The sequence below is a fragment of the Palaemon carinicauda genome, chromosome 31 (assembly GCF_036898095.1).
Source record: "Palaemon carinicauda isolate YSFRI2023 chromosome 31, ASM3689809v2, whole genome shotgun sequence".
Taxonomy (NCBI): Eukaryota; Metazoa; Arthropoda; class Malacostraca; order Decapoda; family Palaemonidae; genus Palaemon; species Palaemon carinicauda.
The window spans coordinates 84,300,441-84,317,439 of NC_090755.1; the positions used below are offsets into that span (position 1 = coordinate 84,300,441).

The 16,999-nt window shown below is 41.6% G+C and overlaps 1 pseudogene; it reads right to left on the bottom strand.

The window, feature by feature from the left end:
* Positions 1-2,741: 2,741 nt before the first annotated feature.
* Positions 2,742-16,999, bottom strand: part of LOC137624828 (sodium-independent sulfate anion transporter-like) — a 41,278-nt pseudogene continuing 27,020 nt past the window's right edge.

The following is a 16,999-nucleotide window of genomic DNA, read 5'->3' on the forward strand; positions in this document are numbered from 1 at the left end:
CACGTGGCTCAACATCGTACGCCTGGCAGGTGGAACTGCTGGCAGGTGGTACTGCGATCAGGCGGAGCGAGTGTAGGTGGAGGGAGTGTAGGCGGAGGCGGAGGAGCAACACTCTCAGCCCGACACTCACGCATCAAGTCCGAAAGCTGTGCTTGCATGGACTGTAGTAGAGTCCACAACATCGTACGCCTGGCAGATGGTACTGTGATCAGGCGGAGCGAGTGTAGGTGGAGGGAGTGTAGGCGGAGGCGGAGGAGCAACACTCTCAGCCCGACACTCACGCATCAAGTCCGAAAGCAGTGACTGTATGGACTGCAGTAGAGTTAACTTGGGGTCGGCAGACACTAAGTTCTGCTGAGGTAAAGCCTTAACAGCAGAGATCTGTTGTGGCAGAACCTTACTCCTCTTAGGCGGAGTGTAATCAACTGATGACTGAGGAGAGTCAGAGCTAACCCAATGACTGCATTCGGGTTGTGAACTTTAACTTCGTACGTCTGGCATAGGTCTGGACTTAACGTTTAAGAGGTCTTGAGACCTGAGACCAGCGTTACTCTGCCTTTATTTTCTCCCCTAATCTCTTCTGCAGACGAGCAAAATAAGGGCTCAATCGTCTGCGGGTGGGAGAGACGGTCTCGGTAAGACACGCCCACAACCACCGAGAATACTTCTGTGCGCCGATCAAGGCCTGCTGAACCCTTATGCCCTTCGACATTGCTTCTCCCCTGGGCTTGGGAGCTTGCAAGAGGTCCCGGACTGGGAGGACGACTGGCGCGCACAAAAGTACCCTCACGCACTAATCACTTATCACTTTGATTTCTGTTTGCACTTATTTCACTGAACTCGAAACTTTAAGTGGTGTTCCTGAAATACGCAATTCTATCCTTTCTCAAAGTTAGTAATTGCGAAAACAGAATTACAATGAAAGATAATTCAGTGGTTGGAAAGAGACTAAACACTAGATCACTCTAGAAACGTTTAGTTTCTTCCCCTAAAGAGACTAGGGAGAAGAGCAAAAACGATAACGACGTTACTCGTACGCCTGGCAGGCTTGAATGAAACGTTTATCCTCTTTCTCCCTCCGTCTCTATCTCTCTCTCTCTCTCTCTCTCTTGACTTAGAACCTGAGAGAAGAGCCCAATCATATATATCGTTAAAACATATTATTGTTAAAGGAAAAAACTGAAAAGTTCCTTTATTAGGATCAAAACCATTAAGTTAAGAAAGAATGAACAAAACGCTAGACACGGTTACACTTACTGCAACGTGAAACCGTGAACATTCTTTCTCTATCGTAACGATAGAGTGCAAGTTGAACGTTCTGAACGTCAACAACTGCAGAGACAAAACAAAACGTTAGTTCAACTTTGAAAACAGTACGAGACTGTCAAAGAAAATCTTTCAAACTCTGTGGCGGAAATAGCATAATATGTTAACAGGTAAAACCGAAATGACGGGCTCAAAGTTTATTAACTTCGGTAAAAGACCGCCTACTATTAGGAAGGTCGAATATAAACAAATATAAAAATTAATTTTAATGAGTTTATAATAAAAGGAAGTTAATCGAAGAGGCCTATAAGAGGCGGAGAGATATAAAATAAATCTATAACTTTTGTTAAGCAAAATTAAGAAAGAGAGTCTATACTCTCTTAGACACCAACACTTCCGTCTAAGGGAAGGGTCGGCCATTGAAAGGTGAACGAGAGATCATACTCTCTCGTCACCATAATTAATCAAATTAATTCCAAAAGCTAACTAAGCTAATATAGAAGTTTCCAGTAAAGCGACAGCCGAAATCAAAGAGAAATACTTCACCAAAGTCGTGAAAATACTCCAAGAACATAAGCGTATCCCAGAACGTCTTGCCGGAAGCACGACAGAGGAATAATTGAGGAGGTGTCAACAAGAAGTACTTGAGTACCTGGCCACAGGTGGCGCTGGTAAATACACCCCCTTCTAGTATTGTGATAGCTGGCGTATCCCTCCATAGAATTCTGTCGGGCAACGGAGTTGACAGCTACATGATTATCGGGTAAGTTTAATATTGAAAATGGTATTTTGCTGAAGTTAATAAATGCAAGAATTTATGGGGAGAAGTGTAAGAAAAAGGTCAAGGTTTGGGTGGATGGATGGAGTGAAGAAAGCCCTAGGTGACAGTAGGATAGATGCGAGAGAGGGAAAAGAGCATGCTAGGAATAGAAATGAATGGCAAGCAATTGTGAAACAGTTCCGATAGGACCTGCTACTGCCTCAGGGACCACTGAGGTAGCAGCAGTAGGAGAGTCAGCAAATGAAGCTTCATTATTTGTGGTGGAAGACAGAGGAGGGTAGGCTGTGGCACTCTAGCTGTAACAACTAAACTCAGCCGAGTCCCTCGCCAGGCAAGTAGTAACATGGAAGAAAAACTCCCCTTCCGTTTCTTTTTGGATGTCAGCAACCTCCCAAAATTAGGGAAAGTGCCATGGTAAATAAAATAGATGGAATTATGGTAAAGATGTTAAATTCTTCAAAATGCATTCTTATATACAAAAGACAATTATTAGACAAAGAAAGATATTCACAGCTGCAGAGGATTTTTCATGGAGTTTGATGATTATATTTTTGTTATGACACTTTCATAACATTGTTTTAACAATTGAGTAAAATCATTATGGAAGATTCTTTGTGCTTGTTTTAAAGAAAACTTTGGTGTTTGAAAATCTAAATGTGCATTCACAGAGTACAATAATTCAAAACACATTAGAAACTTTAGAAAAAACATGTTTAATTACTGAATAAACAGAAAAAATATGAAATTTTTTTAAAAGTACAGTATATGTAAAATATAGCATACAATGACACCTGTAACTTACTTCAATATAAAACAAGATTGACTGCACTTTCATCATTATTTGTCCTATTTTTCCACATTTACAATTTATTTTCATCACACTCGACTTTTGGGGCCAACTTCACTAACTCGCCAATTCCTGTGGTATCGCCAATGTCTTTAATTTTGTTTGCGAGACCTGATTCCGCTTCCATTAAAAAATTTTCTGCAAGGGATGAAGTAGCTTATATATCAATTAAATACAATGGCTATGGTTATGGTCAACATTTCCTTTTGTATGCATGGAGAATAGAGTAACAAGATTTTAAAACTAGAATTATTTCCACAATTGCCTTTGAACAGAAGGGGCCCTTTACTGCAAGTTTAAACTTGACAATCTCATTAAAAATATAAAACATTTTAAAAATAATTTGAATTTCTGCTAGCTATCCAAACCCAAGTCATTTAAAATAGGCAATATCTTTAGCAGTTCGTTGTAATCATTTACGAGGTAATTAAAGATATGTAGTGAGCGTGAATGAGTAGCTCCACCCACTGTCAAACTCTCTTCTCTTTTGAACTTGAGCTGAGAACTGCAAGGGGTATTTGAGGTGGGAAATTAAACTTTAAAGGACCCAGGTTTGTATAGCTGGGGATAAAAATTGCTTTCAAAATGTGATTTTGTCACATACATATACAAACCTTTTATCCTTTAAAATATGGATACTCACTTATTAGAGAGTAGGAAGTCCCCCCCACCCAGGTCTGATCTGATTGGTTCTCTTTCTTGCCTGAAATATAGGTCTCCCTGGCCCTATACGGAAGCAAGGGAGATGACTCCCGTAACCTTTATCAGCTCATCATAGGGATGAGTAGGTTGATATAGACTGCACTGTACTTGGTCAATGAAGAAATCATCTTACCCCAAAGGACAGAAACAACAACCTAATACAGTATGGGCCTGATGACGTACCAGTTGGTTATCGTGTAGGGACATATCTCTAGGACCGATCAAACCAGAGACGAGAAAGATACCATGAACCTTTCCCTTTGTTGATCCTTGTGTAGAGCAGTGGTTTCCAACTGCAGAGTGCACAACCCTAGTTAGGGTCATGAGGGTATTTCTGAGGGTTGCCAGAGGGTCTTATAAAAATATACAGTATCTTAATAATTCACTGCTGTTCACATTTTCATTTTAAATAATGTGACATACCTCTGCAAACAATATATCTTAATAATTCACTGCTGTTCACATTTTCATTTTGAATAATGTGACATACCTCTGCAAGCAAGGGTTTTCAAGTCTTGTTACGATTAAGACTAAAGCAAGAAACCGGCTGGATCCCCGCATTACAGGTAGTGTGCAATATAAAGCCCAGATCTTAAAACCTCTTGTACAAAATGAAGCAGTTTCAAGGTAGCCAGTAAAAAAACTTTAGGAGTTTTTGTAGTTTGTTGAGGTCACTATTAATTACTAAAGTATATTATTTTGATCTTACAGCCAATTTTGTTGTGTATTCCACCGTATTAATATTGTGAGTCAGCTAAATTTATAAGCAAAGAATTAATATGTTATAGCTAACCACAAGAAAAACTTACTTTTTGTGTAAAAGAATATGCATTTAAAGTTTTCTTTCTTTTTTTAACTTTTTTCACTCCAGTTTAAAATGTATTGAAACTCATTGTGTAAATATAAACTGAAATATAATAATGAAAGTTCATAAACATTTTGCTAGTACGTATAACTGTAACATGAAATTGTTGGCTTTATTATTACAATTAGGGTTACTATTCCAGGTTAAGACTGTATATAGGGTCGCAACCAAAAAGAGTTGGGAAACACATGTAGAGTAAGCCACAGCCTGTGCTCACAAGGTTTGGGCCTTGATAGCTATGCCACCAATCTGTGGCCATCAGCTACATGCAATGATCTCTTCAATAAGTACCATTTTCTTAATATGGGAAACCAAAGTATCTCTGACAGAGATAGGAGATGCTTTTTCCATTTAAGTAGAAATGTGAAGGAGAGTGCCAAGCTCCCCCAACACATGCTAAACTAGAGGAGCACTCAGTAGAGCGCAGACCTCTGCTGCAGTAGCTTATTTCTCGACCTATGGTCGGCTTTGACCTTGATCTTTGACCTTAACATGCATTAATTGGCGTGAACCAAGTTTTACGTATCTGTGCCAACGATGTCCAAACTTATGGTTGATTACGTGAATTGGACATTTTCCTCGACCGTGACCTTGACGTTTACCTTCCAAAATTTAATCATTTCCAGCTTTGTACTTAACAGTTAACCCCTGCAAGTTTCAGTGTACTATGATCAAAATTATGGTCAGGAAGCTGTACATAAACACAGACACGGGGGCAAAAAAACAACCTCCTTCCAACTTTGTGGACAGCTGTAATGAACACTTCCTCCATTACTTGGTGTGTTTATTGCTTTTTTCATGTTTACTAAATTATAAAAAAAAGTCTTAAGACTAAAAAAAAAAGTGCAGAAAGACCATGTTCACGACAGTAAGCAAAACGACAAAATTACTCTCATGTACATATACATATGAGGTAACTAAAGTTATCAAGACTCACTCAAGTGAGCTGTGTCATAATTTGGCAAAGGTTGGTAACTCTCCTCTAGATTGTGTAGCTGTCAGATTCAGAAGGTAAAACTTTTTAATTAGTACGGGTTCCCAAAATAGCCATGCAAATGATATATCTGTAAAACTTACAAAATGAAAATGGCACAGTTAAGATGACATCATAATGAAAAAGAGACTATTTCTTTTATTTATCAAGATCCTTGAATGAACTACTTGAGGTATTATATGAAATATTTTCCTCCACATACACCTAGTCACTTAATTTTCAATGTCTGAAAAAATATTCACGCAAAGTTATGGCAGGCAGTCTCATTAAAAGTTCTAACATCTGCAAACAGTCTAAATGTTTCACTTAGATTGTACTTGAGGTCCTAGGATCAACATTCACCTCATGTCTTGGATTTTGATCTTTACCATGATGATCAAGGATAAGAGATTCAGCGATTTAGTAACCCATTGGAAGTTTGGGCACACTTAAGAAACACTATTTTTGGTTCCCCTTCCCTTTACTGGGGTGATAATTAAATAAAGTAAAGAATTCTTATGGGTTTCTGCTGCTATGTCAACTTCAGATAGATTTTAACTTGACACGGAAGAACAGTCAGGGAAATTTTAAAGTTTTGCTTTTATGCAAATGGGCCATACAAACTGAACTATGGGTTAAGCATAAAAAATGACAATGCTAAGTGGCCATACAAACTGAACAATGGGTCAAGCATAAAAAATGACTGAGGTTTTCTGGCAAAAACTGCATGATAATGCACGGTGAGCAATTATGGAATCAGCTCTCTCATAACTGTGCATCAATTCTACATGTTCAGTTCTCACTCCATTCTAATATCAATTGGCACATCCTTCATTTGCAAGATCTAGGGAAATGCATCTATTGTTCAAGCCAATATTTTGGTAATATGCAAATGGAAGACATACTCGAATAACACTGAAACAAACCTTATAATCCACACACAAGAAAGAAAAAAGTTAAAATCACAAAAGGAAAACAAAGGAACATCAATGTTTGGCTCTTGACACAGTATAAGTCTGAATTATTGTTGTTTTTTTACCCGGGGACCTCCTGTTTTTGCTTGTCTTTTAGCACTCAGTAGATGGGTGACAGTGTATCAGTGGGAGAACTGTTTTATTATTTCTTACCGTGGTTGTCAAGTTGGCATTTACAATAAATAGGTTCCTCTATTTACAGGTATAATTCATGGAGATAGAAATAATGATATATAGTAATTATCAAAAATATCATGAGGAAGAGTTGAGGAGAACAAAAGATTGATGCAAGAGAGCAGCGGAATGGGTCAAAGGTGGTAGTTCATATAAGATTGATGATTTTTACCAAAGAAATCAATGTTCTGAATGACTACATTCATCAATAAATCTTTGTTACTATTTCATACCTACCGTTAAAAGTTCCCTCAAGGTCATCCAGAGATGAGCACAAAATAATTTCTTTGCAAAGGACAGTCACAGTGGTCACTAGACTTGATTTCATATGCAGGAAAATTATGGTCTGGCCTTTACTCTTGAATTCATCTATGATTGACTTTATGCCCTGGGTTAGAGGTAAAAATAAAAAATAAATATATTAACAGATTGGAAGATACGACAAAAAATATATATTTCTACATCAAAATACGCGTAAATATCCTGAAATTTTCTTCAATAAGAAGTCAAATTCCTCATTATTAAAGGAAAATTAAAAGAGAATGGTAACAAAAAAGCCCAAATAACTGATTAACAGAATGATTATATTAATTTCACAAAACCAAAGATCACAGCTTATTTCTTTTCCTTTAGTACCAACTAAAGTTTTGATCAGAAAGCTTAATACTTTGTTAAAAGTACCCTTCATGAAAGAAGTTTCAGAAATTAATTTAACTTTGGTTACATACACAAATGACAATAAAAAATTCAATTTCCATGACTCCAGATTTCTAATTCCTATGTCTTCAGTTATACAACCACTGACTCAAGGTTTATTTATCCATAAATTAAATGCAAAAAGTTTCTCAACTCACCTTTGCAGATGTATAGTCCATAGCATCCATGTAAGAGCAGTCAACAACTATCGGAAGAGTCCCCAGACCCTCGTTGAGTCCAGCTTTCCTGACAATTGACTGGATGTGAGAAATACCAGGATAACTGAGGCCTCTGCAGGGCGTCACCAGAACGTATTTAGCATAATGAGCCTGTAAAATTTAAAGATATTCTAAGGATACTAGAAGAGTCGGAAGACCCAGGCCAACATGGCTGAGGACTATGAAGTGTGAAGTAGGAAATGATGAATGGAAAAGTACTGAATTAAAAGCTCAAGATAGAGACGACTGGCATAATCTAACCAAGGCCCTATGTGTCAATAAGCGTAGGAGGAGATGATGAGAATGATGATGATGGTGATGAAAGATAATACATTTCCTTGAAATACAGGGAAAAAAAAAAAGATTCTTTGTAAGAAGACGATACACCTTACAGCATATCAAAATGGATTTTTGAAAATTTGTCAAATCTGAAGTACAATACCAAAAATTAGAAATCAGTCCTTGTATGACAAGATCATTATATTCTTTGATGGAATTTACAAAGGATTTGCGATACAACCTCACTCTCTTCTGGCTCATTTTGTTTGAGAAATCATCTCGACTTTAATGTGGAACCATTTATGACTTACGAATAACATCTAATGACTCAAAAAGCCCTCTTGTTTCCTGGAGCTAATAAAGCTCCTAGAAATACCATTCCCTTCTTTGAAAACAAGCATCAGAAATCTCCACAATATATTCTTAACACTTTTACCCCCAGGCTATTTGGAAATTACCAACCCTTAACCCCCAGGGGGTTACTTTTTCCCAGCACATTTTGTAGTATATTTTTTTCAAATTGCTCTAACAGACTTAATTTTTGTCATAGAGAGGTCAGATTGGTCTCATTCTCTTGGAAAATGGCTGAATTTTCTAAAAAAAATTATCAAAATTATGAAAAAATTATTTTTATAGTATTTTTTTTGCAAGGACGTACCGGTACGTCCATGGGGGTAAAGGGATGGCTTTTGTGAAACGTACCAGTACATCCTTTGGGGGTAAAAGGGTTAACTATAAAGTGCACACAAAAACTATCAATAGTGACAAAACTGAAAAAATGAAAGCAAAAATATTTCTGATGAAACTTACCTTTGTATAGCCAAAAGAAACTTCTACTTTTGGCATTGCAGTGGAGTAAAGCAACATTGCCAGATCAACCCCAATGCCAAGCAATATGCCCCACTCCAGCCCCCACACGAGACAGGCAATAAAAGTGGCCGTTAAGGGAATGAGGTCAACCTTCTTGCTTCTCCAGAGAGGTTTGAGGATTTCATAGTCCACCATGTTCAACACCGCACACATAATTACTGCAGCCAGGGATGCTCGGGGGATAAAGCTGTTAAAAAGAGGACGAATCACACTTATTAATACAACTGGTGGTTTTTCAGTGCTTTGCACAGTTGGAAAGGTTTATTCATTAATATAAAATTCCCATTTATGTTTCTCTATCATTATTGGTTAACCTTGTGAACTCTAATTTATTTGCATTTAGTTAAAAACCAAAAACCCACCCACAATACTTTATTTCATATAACCCCAAATTTCTAAAATAATTTGTATTTTTCCTAACTAAACAAACTAGAGTCCATTAATAGGAGTATGATATTTGTGTAGTTAGAAATTCGCTGTTATAACAATTCATAACATGGTGGTAGTTACCGGCGTGTACCGGGGAGGCCTAATCTCCTCACCAGCACACTGAGTAGCCACTTTGAACTTCACTAAGGACACACATAGATGGGGTGGGGGATATAACTTGAAGAATTCTGGTTTGAATAGTTATGAAAAATACAATTTGTCTTTAACATTTTTAATTTGTTCCAACAAATTTTATGCTTGTATCAATTTTCATGATTTTTCTGTTATTACTGTATCATTATTACTAGATAATATACAACTCTAGATGGAAAAGCGGGATGCTATGAGCTCAAGGGCTTCAACAGGGAAAAATAGCCCAGCGAGGAAAGGAATAAACACTATAAGAGAAGTAATGAGCAAAGAAAAATGTTATTTTTATAATAAAATAAATTTTTGAATATACTTACCCGGTGATTATAAAAAACTCTACGCTCAAACTCCGCCAGCGATCGCTATGCAGGTAGGGGGTGTACTTCAACAGCGCCATCTGTCGTGCAAGTACTCAGTACTCAATGTAAACACAGAACTCAATTTTCTCCTCGGTCCACTGGGTCTCTATTGGGGAGGAAGGGAGGGTCCTTTAATATATAATCACCGGGTAAGTATATTCAAAAATTTATTTTATTATAAAAATAACATTTTTCAATATTAAACTTAGCCGGTGATTATATAAGCTGATTCACACCCAGGGGGGTGGGTAGAGACCAGCATTAATTGTTTACATTATTATGAGCTAAGGATTTTGTATTTCATTTTAGCAGTTATTCAAAATAACAAACATAAAATAAATAAGTACCTGGTAAGGAAGTCGACTTGAACAATTACTCTGCCTTTTTTAAGTACGTCTTCCTTACTGAGCCTCGCGATCCTCTTAGGATGCTGAGCGACTCCTAGGAGCTGAAGTATCAAGGGTTGCAACACATACTACAGGACCTCATCAAAACCTCTAATCTAGGCGCTTCTCAAGAAAAGAATTTGACCACCCGCCAAATCAACCAGGATGCGAAAGGCTTCTTAGCCTTCCGGACAACCCAAAAACAACAATAAAAACATTTCAAGAGAAAGATTAAAAAAGGTTATGGAATTAGGGGAATGTAGTGGTTGAGCCCTCACCCACTACTGCACTCGCTGCTACGAATGGTCCCAGGGTGTAGCAGTTCTCGTAAAGAGACTGGACATCTTTAAGATAAAAAGACGCGAACACTGACTTGCTTCTCCAATAGGTTGCGTCCATTATACTCTGCAGAGATCTATTTTGTTTAAAGGCCACTGAAGTTGCGACAGCTCTAACTTCATGTGACCTTATCTTCAGCAAAGCATGGTCTTCCTCATTCAGATGGGAATGAGCTTCTCGTATCAACAGTCTGATATAATAGGAAACTGCATTCTTTGACATAGGCAAAGAAGGTTTCTTAATAGAACACCATAAAGCTTCTGACTGTCCTCGTAAAGGTTTAGTTCGTCTTAAATAGAACTTAAGAGCTCTAACAGGGCATAAGACTCTTTCTAGTTCATTTCCAACCATATTTGAAAGGCTTGGAATATCGAACGATTTCGGCCAAGGACGAGAAGGTAGCTCGTTTTTGGCTAGAAAACCAAGCTGTAAAGAACATGTAGCCGTTTCAGATGAAAATCCGATGTTCCTGCTGAAGGCGTGAATCTCACTGACTCTTTTAGCTGTGGCTAAGCAAACCAGGAAAAGAGTCTTTAAAGTGAGATCTTTAAAGGAGGCTGATTGTAGTGGCTCGAACCTTTCTGACATAAGGAATCTTAGTACCACGTCTAAATTCCAACCAGGTGTAGCCAAACGACGCTCCTTCGTGGTCTCAAAAGACTTAAGGAGGTCCTGTAGATCTTTGTTGTTGGAAAGATCTAAGCCTCTGTGACGGAAGACTGCTGCCAACATGCTTCTGTAACCTTTGATAGTGGGAGCTGAAAGAGATCTTTCTTTCCTCAGGTATAATAGGAAGTCAGCTATTTGGGTTACAGAGGTACTGGTCGAGGATACTGATACCGACTTGCACCAGTTTCGGAAGACTTCCCACTTCGACTGGTAGACTCTAAGAGTGGATGTCCTCCTTGCTCTAGCAATCGCCCTGGCTGCCTCCTTCGAAAAGCCTCTAGCTCTAGAGAGTCTTTCGATAGTCTGAAGGCAGTCAGACGAAGAGCGTGGAGGCCTGGGTGTACCTTCTTTACGTGTTAGAGGAAGAGTTCTGGGAACGTCCACCAGCCATTGAAGTACCTCGGTGAACCATTCTCTCGCGGGCCAGAGGGGAGCAACTAACGTCAACCTTGTCCCTTCGTGAGAGGCGAACTTCTGCAGTACCTTGTTGACAATCTTGAACGGGGGGAATGCATAAAGGTCTAGATGGGACCAATCCAGTAGAAAGGCATCTATATGAACTGCTGCTGGGTCCGGGATTGGTGAGCAATATATTGGGAGCCTCTTGGTCATCGAGGTTGCGAAGAGATCTATGGTAGGTTGGCCCCATGTGGCCCATAGTCTCTTGCACACATCCTTGTGTAGGGTCCATTCTGTTGGAATGATTTGACCCCTCCGACTGAGGCAATCCGCCATGACATTCATGTTGCCTTGGATGAACCTCGTTACTAGAGAAAGGTTTAGATCTCTTGACCAGGTGAGGAGGTCCCTTGCGATCTCATACAACGTCATAGAATGGGTCCCTCCTTGCTTGGAGATGTACGCCAAGGCCGTGGTGTTGTCCGACTTCACCTCCACCACTTTGCCTTGAAGGAGGGACTTGAAGCTTTTCAAGGCAAGATGAACTGCCAGTAGCTCCTTGCAGTTGATATGTAACGTTCTTTGATTCGAGTTCCAAGTTCCCGAGCATTCCCGACCGTCTAATGTCGCACCCCAGCCCGTGTCCGATGCATCCGAGAAGAGAACGTGGTTGGGGGTTTGAACAGCCAGGGGCAGACCCTCTCTGAGGTTGATACTGTCCTTCCACCAAGTCAGTGATGACTTCATCTTCTCGGAAATGGGGATCGAGACCGCTTCTAGCGTCTTGTCCTTTTTCCAGTAAACAGCTAGGTGAAATTGAAGGGGACGGAGGTGTAGTCTCCCTAACGAAACGAACTGTTCCAGGGATGAAAGCGTCCCTATCAGACTCATCCACTGTCTGACTGAACATCGTTCCTTCTTTAGCATGTTCTGGATGCATACCTGGGCTTGACTTGTTCTGGGGGCCGACGGAAAAGCCCGAAAAGCTTGACTGTGAATCTCCATCCCTAAATACACTATAGTTTGGGATGGGACCAGTTGGGACTTTTCCATATTGACCAGGAGACCCAATTCCTTGATCAGATCTAGAGTCCACTTTAGATTCTCCAGACAGCGACGACTGGAAGAAGCTCTTAGAAGCCAGTCGTCCAAATAGAGGGAGGCTCTGATATCCGCTAAATGCAGGAATTTGGCAATATTCCTCATCAGCCTCGTAAACACAAGAGGAGCTGTGCTTAGGCCAAAGCACAGGGCTTGAAATTGGTAGACAACCTTTTCGTAAACGAACCTCAGAAAAGGTTGGGATTCTGGGTGGATGGGGACGTGAAAGTATGCGTCCCTTAGGTCTAAAGAGACCATCCAGTCTTCCTTCCTGACCGCTGCTAGAACGGACTTTGTGGTCTCCATGGCGAACGTCTGCTTTGTGACAAAGACATTCAGCGCACTGACGTCTAGCACCAGCCTCCACCCTCCTGTCTTCTTTACCACTAAGAAGAGACGGTTGTAGAAGCCCGGGGATTGATGGTCCCGGACTTTGACTACCGCTCCCTTTTCTAGTAAGAGAGACACCTCCTGCTTCAAAGCTAGTCTCTTGTCTTCCTCTCTGTACCTGGGAGAGAGATCGATGGGAGACGTTGCTAGAGGGGGTTTGCGTACAAACGGGATCTTCTACCCTTCTCTGAGCAACTTCACAGATTGTGCATCTGCGCCCCTTTTCTCCCAGGTCTGCCAGAAGTTCTTGAGTCTGGCTCCCACTGCTGTCTGAAGAAGGTGGCAGTCAGACTCTGCCTTTAAAGGACTTGGTACCTTTCTTCTTCCCACGTCTCCCTTCGGCACGAGCACCTCCTCTGCTGGAGGCTCTGCCACGAAAGGGCGGAATGAATCTGGACTCTGGAGTGTCCATCCTGGGTCTAGACAAGGTAGGCAAAGGGGTGGCTTTGCGGGCAGAGGACGCAACCAGGTCATGGGTGTCTTTCTGAATCAAGGAGGCAGCAATCTCCTTTATCAAGTCCTCTGGGAAGAGGCACTTTGAGAGAGGAGCAAAAAGAAGTTCCGATCTCTGACACGGTGTTACTCCAGCTGACAGGAAAGAGCAAAGGTTTTCCCGTTTCTTGAGGACCCCGGATACGAACGAAGCCGCAAGCTCACTGGATCCGTCACGTATGGCCTTGTCCATGCAGGACATAATGAGCAAGGAAGCTTCCTTGTCAGAAGGGGAGATCTTCCTGCTCAAAGCTCCCAGACACCAGTCCAAAAAGTTAAAGACCTCGAAGGCTCTAAACCCTCCTTTCAACAGATGGTCTAAGTCTGAAGGAGACCAACATATCTTAGAGCGTCTCATGGCTAGCCTGCGGGGAGAGTCTACTAGACTTGAGAAGTCGCCCTGGGCAGAGGCAGGAACTCCCAAGCCGAGAACTTCTCCCGTGGCATACCAGACGCTCGATCTGGAAGAGAGTCTCGCAGGGGGAAACGTAAATGCTGTCTTCCCAAGGTTCTTTTTGGACTGCATCCAATCTCCTAAAACTCGTAAAGCTCTCTTGGACGAGCGGGCGAGGACGAGTTTCGTAAAGGCAGGCGCGGATGACTGCGTGCCTAAAGCAAACTCTGACGGAGGAGAGTGTGGAGCCGCAGACACAAACTGATCAGGATACATCTCTTTGAACAGAGCAAGAACTTTTCTAAAGTCCAAAGAGGGTTGCGTGGTCTTGGGTTCGTCGATGTCCGTATGTGGGTCGTCAATGTGTGCAGCGTCGTCATCATCAGAGAGTCCATCATCTGAAAACTGAGGAGGAAGCGGCAAAGGAGTAGGAATCGGCTGGTCAGCTGAGTCCGGCAGCACGGGTGCACGCGTGACTGAACCGGACGCAACGTCATGGAACTGTTGCCCAGTCTGTGAACTGGCAACAACCATAGCAGCGCGGGGACGCAAAGCGTCTACTCCAGACTGTCTAGTCTGCTGTGGGTGAGTAGAGGTAACCACACTGGGTTGCGGAGGTTGACGCACCGCGTCAAAACAAAACAACTTAGGCTGTTGTTGTACCTCGCGAACGTCAACGGAAGGTTCCGTGCGTCGCTGAACGTCAACATGCGGCTGGCAGGGTACACTGGAACGCATAGGTGGCGGGACTCTCACAGCTGGAGTGCGGGAGAAGGTAGCCTCAGCGTCCACCGGACGCACAACCGTGGGTGGTTGTAGGCTAGAGGTTGGTGCAGCGTCAACCTTCTCCGCACGAAAGTCCTGCATCAATGACGTTAACTGTGACTGCATGGTCTGCAGCAAAGACCACTTAGGGTCTACAGGAGCAGGTGCGGCAACAGACGGTGTTACTGCCTGATGCGGTACCGCTTTGCCTCTCTTAGGAGGTGAGCAGTCGTCGGAAGACTGCAGCGAGTCCGAACTGACCCAGTGGCTACAACTGGGCCGTTGGACTTGCGCGGAAGGGACCGACTTGCGCTTAAGAGGCCGCGAGACCTTGGTCCATGGTTTCTTACGAGAAACCTCTTCCGCAGAAGAGGAATAAATGGGCTCTCTCGTCTTCGTGTGGGTGGGGCGATCTTGGGTAGATACGCCCGAAACCACGGAGGGAACGTCTGTTCGCTGATTAAAGCCTCTCGAACCCTTTGGTCGTACGACATTGCTTCTCCCCTGGGCTTGGGAGCTTGCAAGAGGTCCCGGACTGGGAGGACGACAGGCACGAACAGACGAACCCTCAAGCGCAACACTATCCACAACACTATCCACAACACTACCACTCACTTTATCACTACCCACTGCACTCTTGCACTTCAGCTCCTTGACGTCTGCCATGAGCTGGTTACGGTCACTAGCCAAGGACTCGACTCTCTCACCCAGAGCCTGGATGGCACGCATCATATCTGCCATCGAAGGTTGTTGAGTGCTAGAAGGGGGATCAGGAGCAACCACTACAGGGGAAGGAATAGGTTGTGGGGCATGAGGAGAGGAAAATTCAACGGAGCGAGATGAACTTCTCCTGACTCTATCTCTCTCTAGCCTACGTCTATATTTCTGGAATTCGATAAAATTGAATTCCGAAAGCCCAACGCATTCCTCACATCGATCTTCCAATTGACAGGTTTTATCCCGACAATTGGAACAAACGGTGTGAGGATCGATAGAGGCCTTCGGAAGACGCCTTGAACAGTCCCTAGCATTACACTTCCTGAATTTAGGGACTTGAGAAGGGTCAGCCATTTTGAATTAGTCAAAGGGGAATTCAAAAACTATCCAAAGTCGTCAACAAATAATCCGATATCAACAAAAGAATGCAAGGATGTATGAAGATAACGTCTGCAAAGCGAAAGCTCAAAACTAGAAATGTGTACTTCACCAAAAATGTGAAAACCAATCCAGTAAGCAAAAGCGAATTTAGTAGGTCTTGCCGGTGGCACGACAGAGAGAAAATTGAGTTCTGTGTTTACATTGAGTACTGAGTACCTGCACGACAGATGGCGCTGTTGAAGTACACCCCCTACCTGCATAGCGATCGCTGGCGGATTTTGAGCGTGGAGTTTTTCTGTCGGGCAGCAGAGCTGCAGCTTATATAATCACCGGCTAAGTTTAATATTGAAAATAAAGTATTTTAAGAACAGTAACAATATCAAGACAAATAGTTCACACATAAACTATAAAAACTTGAAAAACAAGAGGAAGAGAAATAAGACCGAATAGTGTGCCCAAGTGTACCCTCAAGCCAGATAACTCTCCTACACTACAGGGCAAGTCCACATGCCTGCACGTGGATTCTCCATAATCAAACCCTCCGAAGAGAGAAAAATTGGATTATTATATATAGCCTGTTTATTTTTAGGGCACAAAGTACAGTGATGCCTCAGCATAAGAAAGTAATCCGTTCAGGATACGGTTTCGTATGCTGATTTTTTCGTATCCTGAGTCGCGTTTTACATGTAAATAGCCTAATCCGTTCCAAGCCTTATGAAAAGGCACCTTTTCTTTCATAACCATGCTAAACTGTAGTAATAAACATGCAATGCAGCCATTTCTATCATTCAATAATTAACCCAACCGTTAAAAACAGACTAATCCATTCCAGAAACCACCATGAGATTATTCAATAATGTAGTTATAGCCTAGTTATCCCCTCCAAGCCCTAAGAAAACGGTCCGTTTTCTTTACTACTGTATAAAAGTTACAGTACTGTATGTAAAGCATTTGGATCAGTGAAGGTGTATTGTTACCTGTACACCTAAATGAAGGGTTGATACCCTGAAAAAAAGGTACAGTTAATTAACAAAAAAGTTGAAAATTTTTAAAATTACTCTCAGCGACGAGTTGGGATCTCTTAAGCTTTTCGTATCCTGAAAATTTTTTCGTATACTGGGGCATAAAAATCTTCGTATCGCTTTTCGTACCCTGAATTTTTCGTAAGCAGAAACTTTCGTATCCAGAGGTATCACTGTATAACCGTATTCTTAGGCGGCTGAAATCAAAGTGGCTACCTAATATACTTGCAAGGGGGGAGGAGCTTCCCTGTTATTGACTAGTAACTACTGACAACTAATATTAGATCATAACAGCCAATTTCCAACAATGCTATTATCATAATCATATTAAAGGAATTGGGTTTGTATTCAGGTAGAAACA